This window comes from Felis catus, chromosome C1 (assembly GCF_018350175.1).
Source record: "Felis catus isolate Fca126 chromosome C1, F.catus_Fca126_mat1.0, whole genome shotgun sequence".
NCBI classification, from domain to species: Eukaryota; Metazoa; Chordata; class Mammalia; order Carnivora; family Felidae; genus Felis; species Felis catus.
Genome location: NC_058375.1, coordinates 17,525,783 through 17,546,724, shown reverse-complemented (window position 1 = coordinate 17,546,724; position 20,942 = coordinate 17,525,783). Strand labels below are relative to the sequence as shown.

At 54.4% G+C, this 20,942-nt stretch overlaps 2 long non-coding RNA genes across 3 annotated transcripts; both read left to right on the top strand.

Annotated features, from left to right (window-relative positions):
• The first annotated feature begins 3,368 nt into the window (after nucleotides 1-3,368).
• Nucleotides 3,369-12,746, top strand: LOC123379511. The gene is made up of 3 exons (XR_006583990.1): nucleotides 3,369-3,559; nucleotides 4,480-11,785; nucleotides 12,704-12,746. It is a non-coding gene; the product is annotated as an uncharacterized LOC123379511 (long non-coding RNA).
• Nucleotides 12,747-12,754: 8 nt separating this feature from the next.
• LOC105260810 lies at nucleotides 12,755-19,748 on the top strand. 2 transcript variants are annotated; one of them, XR_006583989.1, is made up of 4 exons: nucleotides 12,755-13,964; nucleotides 14,290-14,491; nucleotides 15,128-15,217; nucleotides 19,292-19,748. It is a non-coding gene; the product is annotated as an uncharacterized LOC105260810 (long non-coding RNA). The 2 variants fall into 2 exon arrangements; XR_006583988.1 differs by lacking the exon at nucleotides 19,292-19,748 and having other exon boundaries at nucleotides 12,755-14,101; nucleotides 15,128-16,991.
• Nucleotides 19,749-20,942: the final 1,194 nt, after the last annotated feature.

The window sequence follows — 20,942 nt, the reverse complement described above, 5'->3', positions numbered from 1 at the left end:
ACAACCTGACAGAAAAGGGGATGAAAGGCTTGAATGAGCAATTTCCCGAAAAAGAAACCAGAATGCAAAATGAACAAAGAAAAAGATGCTTCATCTGATTAGGGAAGTGCAAGTGAAGACTGACGTTAGGAACGACAGAGGAGTCTGATAATACTAAGTACTGGTGAGGATGTGCACCAACTGGAACTTTCCTCACTGCGGCAGAGGAAGGGCAAGTGCTCACAGTGCCTTGGGAGAGCAGTTCGCCAGCAGTTGTAAGGCTGGTTATGTGCATACTTGATGACCCACGATTTACTTACCTACCTACCTATTTGCTGATTTGAGAGAGCGAGCACATGAGCAAGGAGAGGGGCAGAGGGACAGAGACTCTCAAGCAGGCTCCGTGCTCAGCGTGGAGCCTGACGTGGGGCTCGATCCCACGACACTGGGGTCATGACCTGAGCTGAACCAGACACTCACCGGCTGAGCCACCCAGGAGCCCCGATGACCCGTGATTTAAATCTCAGATATGTCGCTTACAGAAACCCATGCGTGTCTCCACCAAGAGACACGCACAAGAGCAATCATGGCAGCAAAAACGAGAAACAGCCTACATCCCCTTTGACTAGCGAACGGATAAAGTCACTGAGGTCTACACAGACCACGGAGCACAAGACGGCTGAGAAAAATGAATGCATGCCGGCTACAATGCAGACATATATTTAGAAACACGGTGATACGTGAAAAAAATCAAGCCGAAGAGAAACGCCCATCCATTATACTATTTACATAAAGGTATCAAAGCAAACAAAGCAAATATGTTGTGTAGGGTCCATCCCCATATGGTGACACTATTTTTTTCCCAAAGCAAATGAGTGGTGACCACAAAATTCCATACTGTGTCCACCTCTGGAGGGAGGCAGGGAACAGAATTAGGAGGCCCCCAGGGGGCTTCAGTGGTGCTGGCGAAGTTCTAGTTCCTGAGTTGGGGCAGTGGGTCCACAGATGCTGGTAGTCATAAGCCAGACGCTCATCACACGTTCTTTGTAGTCATCAAATATTACATCATTTACAAAATTGAGAACTTCTGTAGTTCCCAGGCTTGTTCTAAGGATCAACTGGGAGTGTGGGTAGAGTTGTTCATTCATTCAACAAGCACCCGCCATATGCCAGGGACCCTCTTAGACACGAGGGAAGATGGAAAAAAATAGAACAGGATGCATTTGGGAGGAGGTGGCTCAAGACAGAGCCGCAAAGGGCACCAGCTCTTTGGAGCCAGAGAGACCCGGGTATGGATCCCAGCTACTAGTTGTGTGGCCTTGGACAAGCTACCCAACCTCTCTCTCCCTCGATCTTCTCATCTGTAAATCAGGAATGACACCCTTGGCAATGCTATGAGGCTGGGACACAGCTCTAGAGATAGCTGGGCGGGGCGCCTGGGTGGCTCAGTGGGTTGAGTGTCCGACTTCAACTCAGGGCGTGATCTCGAGGTTGGTGAGTTCGAGCCCCGCGTCATTGGGCTTGTTGCTGTCAGCACAGAGCCCACTTCAGATCCTTTGGCCCGCCCTCTCTCTGCCTCTCCCGTACTCATGTGTGCACGTGTGTGCTCTCGCTCTCAAAAATAAATAAACATTAAAAATTTTTAAAAATAAGAGAGATAGCTAGGTCGTCATCATACTAAGCATTTAGCAAGAGCTCAGTAAATGTCGCCGTTTGCACAAAGCGCTGAGGAGGTGGGGTGGAGAGGAGGGTGTGGCTCTGCCCGGGGTGAGTGTTGAATGGGAGAAGTTTGGATTGTGTATTGAGGGCTCTGAGGGGTCACTGAAGGTTTGAAGCAAGGTTTGAGGATCTGAAGACAGGATTCGTGTCTCAGATCCATCTGGCCGAAGTGAGGGGCAAGACCGGAGCCAGGAAGTCTGTTTAAGAGGCTATTTAAATAATCCAGGTGAGAGATTATGGAGTCCTGAACTAGCAGGTCTGGAGTGCACAGGGACAGGGGGAGTGAGTGGACAAGACAGACTCCAGGACAGTTGGGAAGATAAAACTGATTGGACTACAAGACCATTTGTGGGGACAAAGGAGCAGAAACCACCTGGGACAATATCCAGGTGTGATGCCTTGAGACAGGAACCCAGGAGAAGCAGGCTGGGTCGGGGGGCAAGATGAGGAGTTCAGAGTTGCTTGAGTTGGTTTGGGGTGCACAGGGGCCACTAAGAGACGCCAGGAAGTGCTGCCTTCACACCTCGGGAGCTCAGGCAGAGCTCCCAGGTAACTGGGAGGGGGTGAAGTTGTCCGGGAAGGGACGGAGGGTGTGAGTAGAGTGCAAGGTGCCCCTGATCCCAGGGGCAGGAGGAGGAGGAGCTGGGGAGGGAGCTGCACCAGAGCTGATGCCGAGGCAGGAGCACAAGAGGAATGTGGGGTCTTCCTGGAGTTGAGGGAGGTGAGAGGGTGAAGAAGGGTGTGGCACACCCCAGAGTCACAAGTCAGAGAGGCACAGAAGAAGCCGCCAGATCTAGCCATGAGGGGTTGTCAGTGCCCCGGGCAGGATCATTTTCCCCGCCTGGTAGGACTCGACTTTGGAGAAGGTCCACAGTGAAGGGCTTTTCTTTCCCAGTGTACCTAGAGTGAATTGTGACCTTCCGATGTCTCCTCTCTAGCTCCGGTTCACCCTGCACCCACCCCCTCGGTCCTACTCATCATGTTGGTTCAGTGTGTATTCCTGGTGGGACTGTAAACTTCAGCAAAAACCACCAGAAAGCCTGCTAAGCATATTATTGCACTTGAGCCTGTTTCCGTCCGCGAGGTCTGTATTATTTTCTTTTTAAAAAAGTTTTTTTTTAAGTTTATTTACTTATTTTGAGAGAGAGAGAGAACGTGCATGCACATGATCTGGGGAGGGGCACAGATCGAGGGAGAGACAGAGAATCCCAAGCAGGCTCTGCAGCGCCTAAGAGGAGCCTGAGGTGGGGCCCTGACTCACCAACCTTGAGGTCATGATCTGGGCCGAAATCAAGAGCCCAGCGCTTAACCAACTGAGCCACCCAAGCAACCCCGTCCATATTATTTTCGTACGCACTCAACAGATGAACAGAGGCCCCGAGGTCAGGGACTCACTTGGCGCGTACTGGGGACAGGCTCCATCCCTGACTTGTGGGTGGCAGTCAAGACAGACAAACCCCCATCATGTGAAACTACAACATCTGAAGTCTGTGGCTCTCGGACTGTAGCCTACTTACAAATCACCGGAGACTGGTATGAATTCACAGACTCTTGGGTCCTAACCGTAGAGATTCTGATTCAGCAGGTGCAAAGCAGCGTCTGGGGACCCGCCTGGTTAACCAGCACCCCAGGTGATTCTCCTGCAGGTGATGGAGAAACATGAACCTCATCGTGCGCTGCACGCATGGTGTGATGGCAGGCAGCAGCGTGGTCCTGGACCCTGAAGCTGCCGGTTTCTGGCCATCAGTTAGGGCTCTGGCTGCAGCTGGGAGCTGGGCCGGGGCTGGGGGAGGCAGAGGGTGGTAATAAAGAAACAACAGGAAGCTCAGCTTTTATTAGCGCTGGGTAGTCGCAGCTGCAGGTGAGTAATCTGATTTCTGCGGCGTCCTGTTTTCTCCGCTGCCTGGCGGTTCCTCGACACCCACTCACCTGCCACCAGCCACGGGAGAAAGGGCGGGCGGGAGGATGGGCGTGGGGCGCCACCCGCCCGGGTCCCCTCGCCCGCGCCCACGCGGGCACAGCCGCCGCGCCGCGGCCACCGGGGCGCACCTGGCGCGCTGCGCTGCGGGAAGCGGGGCTCCGCGCGGGGCGGCGCGCGGAGGTGGCGCGCACGCGCACTCGCGGGCCCGGCGCCCCCGGCGCCCCGCGGAGTTTGGCTGCGGGGGGCCGCGGGCGTGGGGCCCTCTCCCGGCTCGGCCGGGCTGGTGGGACCGGGAAAGAGGTGTGAACGGTATACACTCCAAAGCGCTGGGCCAATGAGGGGGGGGGGGGGCGCTCAGGAAGACCTAAGGCAAGGCTCTCAACCGGTCCGTGCCTCAGTTTCCTCCTTTGCAAAATGAGAACGATTAACTCTTCCTCGTGAGCCCGTTAATGCTAGCGAAGTGCCCCCAAGGCTCGTGCACAGTAAGGGCAGGCGCTGTCACGGTGGTCATGACGGTTGCTATTAGCCCGGCCCGGAAGCCGCGTTCTCCCTTCTCATCCGGGTACGGGTACGCTGGCCTTCTGTGCCTGGCAGCCCCCATCTGGGAAATGCGGAGGTTGGGGAGGGCTTGGATCAGAAAAGTCTGAGGGGCTGAGAGAGTCAGGGGCTTTCCCAAGACCGGGGTTTGGTTCCATCCCTACCTGATGCGAGTTTTCCACTTGTGATGTGGGGTTGATAACACCTTCCCTGACAATCCGTAGAGATGGATGCAAGGACCAAACGAGGAACCCAGAAACGCTTTGTCAGCTATGCAGTGCTGTCCACGTGCAGAGAACCGAAATTATTCTTTTTTTTTCCAGGTGCCTCTTTGTCCTCAAGGGTCAAAGATTCGTCAAGAACCTAACTAGTTTTAGCCGGTGAGTTTCTGAGCCCCATGAGAAGGACCACTTGGCATTCACTTTCTCTGGAGAAGCCCACCACATCCGGCCTCGTTGGCATAAGGGTGGAGAGATCGATCCTACCCTCAGGGGGGTTCACCGTCCAGTTAGCCAAGAGGCAACGGTGTGGTGGGAGCACTGAGGGGTTGGGGAGTGCACTTCCTAGGGGTAGGGTAGGAGGATACAGGGAGGAGGACTTCTTTGAGGAATGGTTGGAGTTCAGGGGAGAAGGGGACGCACATTCCGGGCAGACTCTTCTAGCAGAAGAGTCTGGGGACAAGAAAGTATGTAGTGTGTTCAGGGAAAGGGCATGAAATGTGTCTGAGATGCAGGGTGGGAAGAGAGGGGTGAGGGAGGGAGGAAACAGGGCAGGGCTTTCAGTCCACCATAGGGAGTGTGAATTCTCCTGAGGTTGATGGGGAACCCTGCAGGGTTCGAAGCAGGGGAGCGATGTCATCAGGTGTGGGTTCTAGAGAGATCGCTGTGGCAGTAGGTAGAGAGGACAGATAAAAGGAAGGAAAAAGAGAGGACTGATTGAAGTTGTCGCAGTGAGTTGAAGGTGGTCTAAACGAAGGCAATGGCAAAGGAGCAGGGGAGGGGGACAGATGGGAGAGAGTTTTCTGCAACAGAACAGCAGTACTTACAGCGGAACAGTTTGGGGGAGAGAAGGTAAGGACAACTGAATTTTCTGGCTCTGGAACCTGAGGTAGACAGCATTAATTGGGATGGGGGACCCAGGAAAGGAGCAGGGTGAGGTCACCTTCAGGGTACCTGTCGGACATCCATTTCTTCAAGAGCTCTCTGTGCTAGGCCCCCGGATGTGGGAGTAGATAAGACCCAACCTCATCCACAGGAGGCTAGAGGGAGAGAGAAGAGAGAATATTGTATTAGGAAGCTTCGGTTGTAAGCGACAGAAACTCAGTTCAAACCAGGCTAAGGGGGGGAAAATTGAAAAGGAAAAGGAGAGATCGAGAATTTAGTGGTTCCTTTACCTTGGAGTTTCAAGGGCATGTCAACTTCAGGCGTTGCTGGATCCAGGGTTCCTAATAGCATGGAGAGGAAGTTTCTACCCTCAGGGGGCTCCTTGTGTTATCTCCCCTCCACCCCATCAGTCAGTTCTGTTTGTTTCCGCCTGTCTTTAAGAATGGGCCTCTTTCTAGCCCACGGCAGACGGCAGACGGGCCCTCTCCAGTCCCAGGAAGGATGCTCACATGTCCACACACTGTCAGCTCACACTTCAGAAGGAAAGGCCAGTGGCCCTACTGGCTGTGTGGACGGACAGTCCCAGGAAGGGCTCTGATTGACCCAGTCGGCATCACACGCCCAGCCCCCGCCCAGTCACTGTACCAAGGAGAATGTGGCACTGTGGTTGGCCTCCTTGCCCCTCCCAGCTTGTAGGGCCCTGTGATGGACATCCCGCCGGCCCCCATGGACAGGAAATGAGAAGGACTGGGAATACGCCAGATCGGCACGACGAACTACATCCCTGCCTCCGTTCAGCCCGAGGCTTGAGGGCAGAACCCTGGGGAACACCGATGTTGAACAGAACTTGGGAAGGAGACTGAGGAGTATGAGAGGGGTTCTGGGTCTTCAAGGCAGGAGAGAAGTCCTGCAAGGAAGGAACGGGCAGAGGCAAATTCTGGAAGGGGCGACAGGCTCCTACTGTTCTGGGCTCCACCCACCCAAGCGGAAAGGCCCTCCCCCCCCCCCCCCATTCAGCCAATACAGGTGCTACCCCCTGCCCCCAGCAGAGCCTGTTTCCCTATTTGGGAAATGAGGATTCCAACAGAACACTCCCCCCAGCCGTGGCTGAGGGGCATGAGTGAGCTGGCCCTGAGAAATGCTTACCTCGGTGCCTGGCACCTGGTAGGGGCTCAATAAGTGGGAGCCACGTAAGGTGCTGGTGGAAGATACGGCGGTAATAAAGGCCCGCAGATTCCTGCTGTCCTGGGAGGGCGGAAAGTCCAGCTAATAAATTCAGCATCACTGAGATACCGTTCATTCATTCAGTCAGTCAGTCTTTAATGGAGCGCCTGCTGTATACCGGTCCCTATGCGAGACACAGCAGATGGCAAGAAGGCTAGAACACAAGAGTCTGAGGTAGTGTGGGACAGACACAGCTAATAGTTAGGCCGTGAGGTCATAAGCACCATAGGGACTGGGCTGTCGGAGCCCAGAGAAACTCGGTCCTGTGGAGGCACAAGGGCAGCGCCCCAAGGAGGCAGAATTTGACCTGGGTCTGAAGGATGCTGGTGAAGGACAGAAACAGCTGACATTTCACGAGTGCTCATAGTGGGTCGGGCACTAAGTGTGCCAAACATCTATTTCCACGCATGAGGTAGGGAGCGTTGTCCCTGTTACGTGGATGGGGGCGGGGGGCCCAGGCTTGCTCAGAGTCCCTTGCTTGTAAGTGGGGGCACCGGGCCTGGCCCAGGGGCCTGACCCCACTGGATGGAGGAGAGAGGAGAGATAGGAGGTCAGGCAGAGGGGAAAAAGACTGTGCGACCCAACCGTCCGGGAGGGAGAGAGGGAGCCAGGATTCCCGCGCAGGGAACGTCACGCCTCTGAGAGTGTGGGGCAGGGACGGCAGAACAAACGTAAGGTGGGAGCCGTGACCTCCAGCAAGTGTGGCGCCTCCTGGAACCTACCTCTCCTTATTTGTCAAATGGGATAAGGAAGTCTGTTATCTTCATCCCCATTTTACAGATGAGGAAACTGATTGTTAGGTCGAGGCCGTCTGGCTGCAGGGCCCACATGCTAAGCCACAACACCGTGGTTCTGTTGGAGCCGATGAGCTGTGAGAGTTCACTGCAAACCCTCCTCTCTGCCTCAAGGGTAGCCATGAAGAGCACCCCAAGGGAAGTGGGGAGCCTCCACAGGAAGAGCCCTCAGAGGACCCCAGAAGACAGTCCTGTGCTCTTCTGCAGAAATCCGATCTCTTAAGGCCCTTAGAGACTATTTCATTCATGCATCGGGGGGATGACGCATGTAACTTACAAATAAGGAAACAGCCCAGAAAGAGGGAAGTGACTGGTCCAAGGCCACACAACGAGCTGGTCGCGGAGAGCCATCTAGAACGCAGGTTGCCTGACACCTGGTCCTGTGCTCTTTCTCCATTCCAAAGTCCTCTCGTCACAAATGACCTCTCCTCTGCCTACAGGGCGGCAATCTCTCCCAGTGCTGAACACCTAGTGCGGACCAGGCACTTCATCTGCCTGTCTCTGGTCTTCCAGACTTCCCTGTGAAGTATTATCCAGGGCAGCCAGGAGACCCAGGAGTACGCACAGATAAGACCTGGTTTACTGATAGCACATTACAAAGCGTACCGAGTAATCGTCCATCCAGACTCCCCCGCCCTATAAATCATACAATCCGATTTCACAGAAGAGAGAACCGAGGTTCAGAGACGGGAAAAGTCTGCCTCAGGGGCTCCCAGCTAGGAGGCAACAGGGTGAGGAGGACTGGTGTGCGGGCATTTCTGACTCCAAAGCCAGGGTGCCTTGTCCCCGCCCCAATCTGCCGTCAGGTAAAAAATGGCAGGACTTGCCGAGGGAGCTGAAGGGTGACGCCTGGAGGGGCCGATCCCCGATGATGAGCGAGGTGACAGTTCTCACAGTGGCTAAACAAAGAGCCCTTGCAGTCCGGCTGCCTGGGTTCGAGTTTTGTTCTGTCCCTTCTTAGTTCTGTGCCCTCAGGCAAGCCACTGGTCCTCCCTGAGCCTCAGTTTCCTCGTCTGTAAAATGGGGATGGTAATAATGTTGCCCACCTCGTTGTGTTGTTGGAGGGTTAAATTAGAAGCGTGTGGCAAGCACAGTGAAAGTCTTGCCTCTTATTTGCTGGCACCTTGTATGACATTTGGTAGAGGCCTCCTGTCTCGTCTACTATTAATACTGCCTTTATAGCACTGCGTGTTCCGGAGCCTGGCCACCTGGGCTCTGCCACTTGCTAGCTGTGCGGTCTAGAGCTTAGAGGGAGACTGAAGGTCAGGCTCATGAAGTTTAAGCCTTGGGTCGCTCCCTTGCGAGGCCTTGTGCATCATTTTGTATTCATAATTTCCTATTATTTTTCTGAACGGGGTTCCCCAGTGTGGTATACGCTCTACTCACATCCTGCAACATGTGGATCCGCCCCTGTGTGCGCAACACGCTCGGCCTCTCCGGTGCCTCAGTTTTCTCATCTGTGAAGTGGAAAGAGTGTTACGGTGCTGATGAAGTGAATGAATCCGTTTAGGACGCTTGAAAGGTGCCTGGCACGTTGTTAATTCCCCGATAGCTGTCGGCTTCTCAAGTAAATCTCCAGCTAGTGAACATGCTAAGTGCTAGTAAATGTGCTTCGTGGTTTACATTGGTCATGTTATTTAATTATGCTTAATTGTCACAACAACCCCTCCCATTTTACAGGTGAGAAAACAGAGGCTCGGAGAGGTGAGGTCACAGAGCTTGGAAGCCACATGGGTCTGATGCCAGGGCCGTGCCCCTTAACTATTGCCCTGACACCTCCCCGTTTATGAGGGGCGCCTGGCACCTGAACCTGAAGGACTCGGGTCACACCGCAGCCAGGCACTGCCTGCCAGGCCACTTGCAGGGAATCCATGAGGCCCCTGCCCGGGGAAGAGCTCCCCGTCCCCCCCAAGTCCAGCTGGGCCCCCCTGGCTCTGCCACACCTAGTGCCCCCGTCCCTCCTGCCCCCTAGAGCTTCCTCTTGAGCCCCTGTCACCAGAGGCCCTGGCCCAGGTGGGGCGGGGGCCAACGGGTGACAATGACCGATTTAGAAAGTAAAGTTGCTTCTCAAACAAATAAGAAAGAAGAGGAAAGAAAGAAATGGCCTGCCCGCTTCCTGCCCCACTCTCTCTCCCAGCACCTGGGGCCCAGCTGTGAGCTTTTCACTGCTTGTTTGTTCATCCTGCTCGAGGAGCCTCTTCTTAAAGCTCCAGGCCCCCTCCACGGGGGCGGCGGGATGACTGTGGAGCCAATGGAAATAAGCACCCTCCGTGATTGTTGTATTGTCGCCGTCTGGAGTATTGTTTTGGACAACAATACCAATAATCATAACAATCTGGGTTTCCTGCAGTTGGCAGAGGGGGGTTATCGGCTTCGACTTGGGTGTGGCCGTCCTGGCTGCGATTTCTGAGGTGTGAAGGCCTGCGCAGGTCATTAGCTCTCTCTGGGCCTCCGTTTCCTTGCCTGCAAGGTGGGAATGGGGGCATGGTGAGCGCCGGAGGAGGCAAGCAAGAGCGCGTACCACGCAGGGCGCGGCCGCTGCTCAGTCGGTCACCAAAGCCAGGGTCACCCAAGAGCACGACTTTAAGAGCCTCCCCAGCCGTGGTGGGAAAACTCAGGGGACTAGGAGGGGGTGATAACGCCTGTTGTGTTCTAGCCTCCGTTGTAAGGGCTTTATGTACAACAACTCACTTCATCCTCACCACGCCGCGTGCGTGCATACTGTCAGATGAAGACACCCAAGAGTGATTTGCCCAAGGTCGGTGCATCCGGCAGGTGCAGAGCCAGGACGAGCCCAGCCTGTCCCGCTCCAAAACCGGCGCTCTTCTTAGGGGCATACGCTGCCCCGGGGGCAGGTCTGGCTGCCTAGGGTCTGCTTTGCTGCGTCACCGTGGACAAGCCCTTTCCTTCTCAGCCTCAGTTCTTGATCTGCAAGCTGAACAGCCCACGGTACCTGCCTCCAGACAGCATACAGCCCGCAGGGAAAGTCATGGTCAGATTTAGTGACAGTGTAGAGAAAGACAATGGATGAACATATCAGGGGCTCTGGAAGCCACGGCTGCCGCTGCCATAATTATTATTAGTTTTAGAGTCACAGGCGAGAGTCAGCCTAGAGGATGCTGAGGGCGCTGCCCAGCTCTGCAAATCTAAACCCTGTGGTTGCAGCTGGGGAGTGACTCTAGGAGGCACCTGGTGAGAGGTGGCTCTACCCGTTGGGGCTAAAATAATCCCTGAGGCTGCCGCCATGCAATCTGTCACTCACCTGCCCTAATTAATGGCAAACTCACCAACCCTGCCTCTCCGCCTCACTCCCATCCCCCACGAGCTGTGTGGCCCTGGAGAAATCACTCGACCTCTCTGAGACAGGAAAAGGACATGACCCTGCAGAATTTTGATGGATTAGAGATAATGCAGACAGAGTACTCAGCACAGTGCCTGACGTGTGGTTGAGAAGAGGTGATGAGAGCCTGAGTTTGGGGGCCGACCCGTGTTCCATTCCCGGCTACACCATTTCCTACTGTGTACCCTCGGGCAAGTTCCTTGCACTCTCTGAGCCTGGAAAATGGGTTAGCACAGCACCCGGCATACAGTAGTTGTTTACCTAACGATTGTGGTTGGTGGTGACCGTGTCTGGCCCTCTATAAAGATGTCCAGAGGCCTTCAAAGATCCCAGGGGTATAATGTTCTCCACAGTGCTGGCTTTCTCTGTTTGCCCCTCTAGAACTCCCCGCTGCCCTTCTTCATCCTGTTCTGTGCCCTGGCAGGTGAACTCTGGGATGCCATCAGTGGCCTCTTTTGCCCTCTAGTTCTGGTTGGGTGGGGCAGGAAGGCAGAGGGCAGGTGGAGAATGGGGCAGAGTGATTCCCCCAGCCCCTTGCTACAGGGTTGCACGGGTTGGCTGTGTCCCTGACCCAAAGGCTCTGGCTCCTGGTAGGCGACCCCGTGCATCCATCTCTGGCCCTGAGTCCGGGTGGCTTCTCCCTCTTCACCCTTCAGGCCGTGGGTGGTAACGGCTCCCCACTGTGGCCAGCCCTGGGATACTACACCATCCCTCCCAGTCTCCCTGAATCCTGCCTGCGTCTTTGGTAATAGTCTCTTGATTAAACCCTCTTCAAACTTCTCAACTTGAGCGTACCGTCTGTTTCCTGCCAAGGCCCTGCTCATGGTTTTAGTGTGACATGTATCCTGTTGTATTCGTCAAGGACTCCAGGTAGAATACAAAACTTCACCCTGCTTTCACACGTACATACGTATCCACTTGAGTAACTTTGGCTGAGTATCTGCTGTGCGCCAGGCCCCGTACAGGCAGCTGGGAGCAGAGATAACCGAGCTAGAGCTCCTGACCCCAAGGAGTTCATGGACTAGATGGGGAGACAGACGCCTGAACAGACAACCACAATATTTGCTAAGAAGCCGTTATAGAAGCGTGTTCAAACCCTGAGGCAAGAGAAACCCTCAAACTCTGAGGGAGGCTGGGAAGGCTGCATAGCAGAGGGACCTCCTCAAAGGTAAAAAAAAATTCTTAATAACATATTTTATCTAACCCAATATTTCAAGGTATTATCAATGTATAATATCACTTAAAAGTGATACAAAAATCCTTAAGAATTTTAACATTTTTCCCCCTAAGTCTTAAACAGCCCAGTGCGTCTTTTACATGCACGGCACGTCTCCGCTCGGCCGGTCCCCATTTCAGGGGCTCAGGAGCCACAGGGGGCTGTTTCCCCCCACTTTACAGATGAGGAAGCAGAGACTCAGGAGTTAAGTCACTTGTCCGAGGTCCCACTCCCCGATGGCAGCATGATGTGAACCCACGTCTCTGTAGCTCCAAAGCCTGTCTCTTCCCGCTGCCCTGTTCTGTCTCTGGGCCAACCCCTGCTCCCCAGAGTGAAGACTTGGCCGAGGGCTAAAAAGTTAAAACTTCACCTGAGGTGAACTTCACCTCTGACCCCAAATCCTGTAACGTTTCTACGTCGGTTGAGTCCATGGGACAGAGTGGGGGAGGGTAACCCACCAAACTGGGTTCTGACCCCTGTTCGGTCTAGGGTCCCTGGGAGGGCGTGAAGATAGGCTGGCAGGAGAGAACTGGGGACCACTGGTGAATTGTAAGAGTCTCTTGCCGGGGGAGCTGTTAATGGCTGGAAGGCGCGGCCTGCGTTGGACGGGAGGTCTGCGGAGGTAACAGACTAGGCGCACCGGGCGGTGCCAGCAGGTCAACTTGGCATCTTCGCCTCCACCACACTCAGCGGTTCCTCCCTAGGCAAAACACCGTATCATCCAGAAACACCCACTCCTGAGTATGTAGGGTCACAGTGAATAAGTCACTGTCATTTTCACACTGATGCGGGGGAAATTTCGATGGGATGAAAAGGTAAGGCCTTCTTCTTCTTTTTTTTTTTTAATATTTATTTATTTTTGAGAGACAGAGACAGAGCGTGAGTCGGGGAGAGGCAGAGAGAGAGGGAGACATGGAATCCGAAGCAGGATCCAGGCTCCGAGCTGTCAGCACAGGGCCCGACGCGGGACTCGAACCCATGAACTGTGAGATCATGACCTGAGCCCAAGTCGGATGCTTGACCGACTGAGCCACCCGGGCAGCCCGGTAAGGCCTTGTGATGGGCAGCTTATCCAGGCTCTCGTGTGGAGAGAGTCCTGGGAGGATTCTTAGACCCACGTCCGTGCTTTAGAGGAGAAACCAGAGCCATGGAACGTTGGCTGCAAGTAGGGGAGGTCCCTGGCAAGCCCGGGGTGTGTGTGATGCTAAAAACCATGATCAGTAGCTGAGTATTCAACACCCACCAATTCACTTTCATCAGCTGTCCACCTGCCGGTAGAATCATCATCCAACCATCCATCCGTCCACTGTCCACTCCTCCAGCATCCATCTCCCAATTCCCTCATTCCCCCCTCTCCCCATTCGCTCACTTCCCCCCAGTCCTGTCGCCCCCCCCCATCCCTCACCACTGACTCTGCACCTGGTCCGGTGCTGGATGCTCAGTGTGCAACGAGTAAGACTGTGATCTCCCTTCAAACCCAGTGAGGCAGGCAGACGCTTCGTCTACGCGAGGGAGGTGAATGTGGTGGTGGAGGGTTCTAGGGGGTCTGAGATTTCAGACCTGGAAGGCCTAGACAGGCATCAGAGTTAGTCCCGCGATGCTAAGTCTGGGAAACCGAGGTCTAGAGAGGAGATAAGACATGCCAAGTCACAGAGTCATGGGGGGGCGGGGGTGAGCTCAGGTCTCACTCCCATTTCTCTGTTCTTTCCGCCAGACTCTAGGCCCCACTTCCCCATCCATACTCAGCAACACTGGAGGCCAGACGCTCTCAACCCCTTAGTGCCTGGCACGGCCCTGGGCCTGGGGAAGGGGACCTTCCCTGTTGCCACGGCACACCTGCGCTGTCCCCACGGACAATCAGATTGGTAGAGCTTTCTCGTGCTCTTCCCATCGTCCCACGGAAAACCCACCACAGTTCCGGAGGACTGGCATCACCACCCCTTTTTACAGAAAAGGGGGCTCAGAGGGGGGAAGGGGCCTGCCTAGAGTCACACAGCTCGAGTGCAGCGGAGCCAGCATCCTGACTCACCATTCTGAACCTGATCTGAGACACCAGGCGGCACCTCACATAGCCTTGAATGTTCTGGCCCCAGGCCGATGTTGCGCCATTGAAGTCAGGGGCTGCTGACAGGTAGGTTCGGCAGGGACGGGAAGGTTGGGGGAAGGACCCTGAAAAGGAAACCCCGGAGATTGTTTTCACCTGGAAGGGCTCCGCCCCGCCCAGCAATGGAAAATGTGTGTCAGAGGAAGCCGCTGGCTGGGGATGGGGTAGGTGTGCGTGGGTGAGCATTTGGAGGGGCACAACGGGGGAGGGGCAGGATGTGCTGGGGTTGGTGGGCAAGGTCGGGGTGCCGGAGCGGGGTGCCGGCTCTGCCCTCTGCCCACTGCCTTTTTCTCTCTGGTTCTCGCTTTCTTTCTCATGCTCTCAGAACTAACAATACAACTTTCACTTCCAGACAGATGGGCCGACTGTCCTATGAAAGCTGGTCCCCACGCCCTACCTCCCAGATCCCCTTGGCCAATTCGCTCTGCTCGGTAGTTACCGCAGCAAGCATTTATTGAGCACCTGCTGCATGCTCAGATGCAGGGATGCAGGATGGCCTCTTCCCTGCCCAGAGACGTGCACAACCTGGTGAAGACAGAAATATGACGAGACAGGTACAATACGTGGGTGACACAATCCCCTGGGGTGGGGGGTGGGGGGGGGGCGGTGGGCAGAGAGGCCTTCTGGGAGACAGCACACCAAGCATAAGGGAGGTAATATAACTGCTCCTCCCTGTGCCAGATCAAAAGACTAAGCCCTTTCAAGGCTTTTATGCCTTTCCATTCTCTGAAATAGGAACGGCTAGTATTCCCATTTTACACGTGAGAAAGTTGAGGCGTTGAGACAAAAAGTTGCCCAAGGTGCCACTGCCGGACGCTGGGCGATGGGGGAGCCGGGATTCAAAACCAGGCACTCTGCTCTTACCCACTCTACCGAAGACAGGGAAGGGGGAACAGGTGGTGGTGGAGGCGGGGGTGGGGGGGGTAATAAGAGGAAGGGCCCGAGGAAATGGTGTATCGTGCTGATAGCAGAGGGCAAAGGGCAGAGATGAGAGGCTGGGAGCATGTGGGGCCCAGGCAAGGAGTCCCTCCAAGCGTTGCCCAGGCACTGGGGAGCTGTGGACACGTTTTGAACAAAGGAGTGGCATGGGCGTGTCTGCTCTAGAACGGTCCCGCCTTTCAAGTGGTGATCAGTGGGGGCAGTGGCCGAAGTTAAATGTGATTGATTTCAGTGTGTTATTCGTTTCCTAGGGCCATTGTGACAAGGTACCACAAAGCCGGGGTTAAGATAACGCGGACTTATTCACCCTCTGTTCTGGAGGTTCGAGGATTGAAATCGAGGTACCATCAGGGTCACCTTGTCTAAGACTCTGGGTAGAAAACTTCCTTGCCTCCACCTAGCTTCTGGTGGCCATCAGTCGGTGGCATTCCGTGGTGGTCAGCTCTATCACCCCCATCTCTGCCTCTGTCAACAACAGTGTTCCCCTTGTGTGGTTCCCTCCTCTTCTTAGGAGGATACCAGTCAGATTGGACTAAGGGCCAACCCCGCTCCAATACGACCTCATCTTAAGTAATTACATCTGCAGCAACCTTCTTCCGAAATAAGATCACATTCTGGGGTGCTGAGAGTTGAGGCTTCAACATAACTTTTGGGGGGACGTAACCCAACCTATAACAGATGTCCTTAAAGTGCTTGTCATATAGTTAAATATCAAATCTGGGGGACAAAAATCCTATGCACATCTCACGTCACAGTTTGAGATTTAGGAAATCTGGCCTCGGCATGTCTGTCCCGCACACTAATACTTTGCCCTAGTGAATACTAAATAAATGTTTGGGAAATACTTGACTTGTGGTCCCCTAAGGCTCCCAGGTCTTTCCTTAACAAGTTAGAGAAATAGAATAAAAGTCCCCAGAGAACAAAGTCAAGCTGCCCTCTGTCCTGGATTCCTGGCAGGCAGCAGCCCCACTGACCTGGGCACCCCCTTCCCTGCCTGCCTGGGCACCAGCTTGGGGAAATAGCCAGTCATGAGAAGGATGGAAGGAGAGGCCTCAGCTCCCTTCCTCTCCGGATTAAGCAGACTCACTGTTCTCAGTCCTCTCCCTTGCTTCCCTATCCAAAGAGGCTCAGACTACTCCATCGAGACAAGTATCCCTGCGTTACTCTTGCTTCCCTGGCCCGGTTCAGGCCTTTCCCTTCACCACTGGGACTATTGTCCCCGGTCTTCGAACTGATTTCTCTGCTGCCAGCACCAATTGGGTCATCCTAAATATGAATCTGATGACTTCTCTCACTGCTCTGAAACCTTCAGTGGCTCCCTATTGCTCTCAGAACAAAGTCCGGATGATTTCCTAGCTTACCATTTCAGACTTTGGACATGTTGGTCCCCAGGTAGCCATCCAGGCTCGTTCTTCACTATCTCCCTAAGTGTGCACTATCCTACAGGCAGGGGAGGTTCCAGAATTTCCATCTAAAAGAGACGGGGGAGGGGGGGTCGCATTCTGGTTGGCAGGGGACACCATGGAGGCTTGTCTTTATAAGCAGGAATGCCAGAGCATGACAGTGCTTTCCTGTTTTTGGCATCTGCTCCTTGGGGTACACTGTCCCCTCTACAGGGAATCATCTCCCTACATCCCAGTTTTTCACCATGTGACTCAAAGGACCTCTTCACCCTGATCACATAACCAAAAGGACTTCTCCCCGATCTGCATACAGGGTATTTTGGTAGAACTTCATTATGAAGTTTATTCCAGTGCACCTTGTCCTGGCCACAGGTTGCTCCTCCCTTCCCTTAGAGCTAGGTTCTAGCCCCAGGCCTGGGGCTGAACAGAAGGAAGGGCAGGTGAGAAAAATGCCAGGGTAGAGACCTGGCTGCTGAAACACTTTGTCAGTGTTTGGCTGCATGACCGTAGGCCAGTCACCTCCCTTCCCTGGGTCCTTCTCCGGTCCTTCTCTGTAGGGTGGGGGGTGGGGAGAGGCATTCAAGGAGGGTGAAAGCATGAGCTAAGTTTCTCCCTCCACCCCAGGTCTGACCAGACCTCGGTTCTATGAACAGAAGCTTTTGGGGGTCCTTTATTTTGTATTAATTTACATATATTTGCATACGTGCTATAAGAGGCACTGACTACATTTCATTCATAGAAAGAACTGATGTCATCTAATTGATGTCCAGGGACGGAAAAAAAAAACCCACTGGCTCATGGTTCTATCCAAATCTTACCAGTCAGAGGTCTTTAGTGCTTAACCCTCCCACACCCTCCAGAGGAGTAACTGAGGCTCAGAAAGGGAAAGTGACGAGGCAAATGACACACAGTGAGTGTCAGGCTTCCTCCAGGCTTCCCAGAGTCCTCTGCCAGGGGATTGCCCCAGGCACCGGGTTCCTCTCTCCATGCAGGGTGCAGGGTCGAGGGGTGTGAGGGGAGGCTAGGTTTTCTCTGTAGGCCCTTCTCTGCACCCCAGAATAACAAAGCCTGCTAGCTGAACAGCCTCCGCAACCACCACAGGAAACCAAATTGTAGTAGAAAGTCAGATGGGAGTGGAAAATCTTCTCAGAGATGTGAGATCGTTGCTTTCACCTGTTCTAAAAATAACTCGGTTTATTAGAGATTGATAGATGACAAGATAACCCACAAGTTATTCCGCTGAGGCAGGGAGAGGAGAGAGTTCCACCCGTTTGAACAAAAGGGGAGTTTGGGGGGTGCTGTGGGGGATTGGCGAGATGGCTGGACCCTTCGAACTCAGTGTTCAGTGAAAGTTAGTTAGGGGGGTGGGCAGGTGCCCCTCGGAACACCAGGGACAGGATGGAGGACACTGCCTTCAAGGATCCTAGTCCAAGGAGCAGGGAGACAGATAACAAAAGTTGACAAATAAAATAATTGCAAACCGGGAAAAGTGCTCCAAGAGAAACAAACAGTAGGGAGATGAGGAGGAACGGGCGAGACTGAAATGGTCAGGGAGACCTCCGGAAGGAGGGGGCCCTGAAGCTGGGACTGGACAGTGAGAAGGAATGAGCACAGCAAAGAATGGGGGGAAGGGCATCTCCAGGAGAGAGACCAGCATGTACAAAGGCCCAGAGGTAGAAAGGATCTTGGCGGATCTGGAAGCTGGAAGACCAGTGCTGGACAGAGAGGGGAGGGGTGTGGACTTGTAGGAGGGGCGGGGAAGAGGGCAGGGCCAGGCCTGTGCTGGCTTGGGGGGCTTCTTAGGTTCATGGATTTGATTCCAGGTCAGTGGGAAGCTACTAAAGCGAAGTTTTCAGCAGTGGCATCAGGAGATGTGGTTTGCCTTTTAAGAAGCTTGTACTTGGGGCACCTGGTTGGCTCAGTCGGTAGAGCACGCAACTCTTGATCTTGGGGCTGTGAGTTCGAGCCCCACATTGGGCGCAGAGATTACTCGAGAAAAGAAGGAAGCTTGCCCTGTTGTGGGGAATAATGAGGGGAGGCTCAAGCAGCAAGGAGACCGGCCACGCAGTGGAAGTGGCATCCCGTGGGAGGCCCCGTGGCCTGGACTAAGATGGGGAGAGAACTCAAGGGACTCAAAGTGGGTTTTGGAAATACATTTCACGGGAGCTACAGATGGGTTGGGCTGGAGGTGGGGTAGAGGGTAGAGAGAAAGAAGGCACTAGGAGGGCCACGCAGGCATCTGGCCTGAGCACCTGGTGGGTGGTAGTGTCATTTCCTGGGGGTGGGGAAACGCGCAGGCGGGAAGGGCAGGTGTGGGACTCCGGTTTGGGGGGTGTGAGGTTTGAAAAGCCTGGCGATCACCAAGAGAATCAGCCAGAAGGCAGCTCCAGAGGCCCTAGAGGCCTCGGGTCCTTCCACTGTTAATGAAGTCTTATCGGTGAGCTCCAGGGGACCAGGGGCCAGCTCTGCTTGGTTTTATAGCATCAGCACCTAGGAAGGTGCCTTGCACATAGTAGGTGCTCCACAAAAAGTTGGCGGATGCGGGATCATCAGCTAAAAGCAGCCTCCCAGGCATGGTGGGTGCTTCGTAAATATTGAAGGGATTCTCGGATCCCTCTTTTCTCACCCCTGCAGCCAGCCAGTCGGCGATTCCTGCGGCTTTGCCTTTCGCAGTGTTTCTCAAGCCAATCCCCTACTCCATTCCTACCACCGCTGCCCTAGTCCAGACCCTCAGCGTTTAGCTACATTTGCTGCGAGCTGTGAGCACCTACTATGTGCCGGGCGCTGTGCTAGGCCCTTTAGGAGTATTTTTCTTACTTAACACCCCCAAGGCGCAGGAAACCTTTCCTCCCTCTTACTACCCACAGCACCACTACAACAGCCTCCTGTGTGATCTCCCCGTCTTCAGGCTCCACCCTTCCAATCCATCTGCCATCCCTCAACCAGGGCGGTTTGCAAAACTCAACATCTGCTCTGTCCCTCCGCTGCTTACAACCCTCTGCTTGTCTACAGCATCGTGACCCGACGACAGCTTAACGTGGCTGACAGGACCCGAGTTCCATCCCTGCCTCGTCTGCCACTGTGCCTCCGGCTGAATCTTCCCTTCCCTTGCAGGTCCCTGGAGCATCCAGCACTGCTTCTCACCCCCGTCCTCGCTCACGACGAGTCCTCTCCTGGCGGGGGCGGGCGGGAGGAGGTTCCTATTGCTACTTTGTTCACACTCATCATTTAAGGCTCAGCTCTTCTTCCCGTCTGCCTCAGCTCTGCTGCTGGCTAGGCTGCAGGTCCCTCAGGCCACCTTCTCCCCACTCTGTGTTGACTTCAGCAGCACCACTAATAAGAACTCTTTTTAATATGATAATTTGTCTCTTTAAAAAAATTTTTTAATGTTTATTTATTTTCGACAGAGAGAGAGAGACAGAGCATGAGCGGGGGTGGGGCAGAGAGATAGGGAGACACAGAATCCGAAGCAGGCTCCAGGCTCCGAGCTGTCAGCAGAGAGCCGGATGCGGGGCTCGAACTCAAAGCCCGCGAGATCATGACCTGAGCCCAAGTCCAATGCTCAGCCGACTGAGGCCACCCAGACACCCCGATAGTTTGTCATTTAATTAACGTATGGGGGGGGCGCCTGGGTGGCGCAGTCGGTTAAGCGTCCGACTTCAGCCAGGTCACGATCTCGCGCTCCGTGAGTTCGAGCCCCGCGTCGGGCTCTGGGCTGATGGCTCAGAGCCTGGAGCCTGTTTCCAATTCTGTGTCTCCCTCTCTCTCTGCCCCTCCCCCGTTCATGCTCTGTCTCTCTCTGTCCCAAAAATAAATAAACGTTGAAAAAAAAATTAAAAAAAAATTAACGTATGGGATTATTTCCCACTCGTTAGGTCTGGTGGTTCCTGAGTCACAACTGAACAACGATCCCTGGGCAGCATTTCCCCATAGGGCAAGAGCAGTGGTCAGTGAGTCTACCCTTCTCCTGAGTTGGCTGTGATCTGAAATGAGTCGCTATCTCCAGAGACTATATAGGTGTCAGTAGAACGGGGCTGAGGGGTCTTCGTCCCTTGCAAACCCTGGACTGTACCGAGAGGAAGAAGGCTCCAGGAGTTTATTCTCACGCAATGCCTTCTGATCCCGGTCCTCCCTCTGTCTTGGAGCTCAACGGGTTCCTCGAGTTTTCTTGTTCCCACCCAGGCAGAGGGGGAGCTGATGTCCAGTTGAGGGTTCTCCCTCCGCTAGGCAGGGGTCTACACCCGTGTGGCCAGCGCGTGACCGGCCCGGCCAGCCCCTCCGACAGCATGGTGCAGACCACACTAGGCAGTGGCCTAGCCCCTGGGAGCGAGAGCTCACCGCTGCCACGTTTCCAGATGTCGCTGCCTGGTGGGGCCGCATGGCTGCCGCTCTCCGTGTGACGCTCCTGACCCTGTGGTTCAGGAGCTGCTTCAGCTTTATGCACGTGGCAGCTTTGGCTGGACCGATGGTGTGTGGTCCCACACTGCTGCAGGACAGACAGACACAGCCAGCCAAGGAGAACCATGCCCACTCAGCATCGGCTCCTTCAGCCTCAGCGACCAGCGTTCCAGCTCCGGGACCAGACTCCTGTCGTTCTGGGTGAAATGCAGATCCAATAATAATAATAATAACTTTTATTTATTGAGGCATATCATATAACATA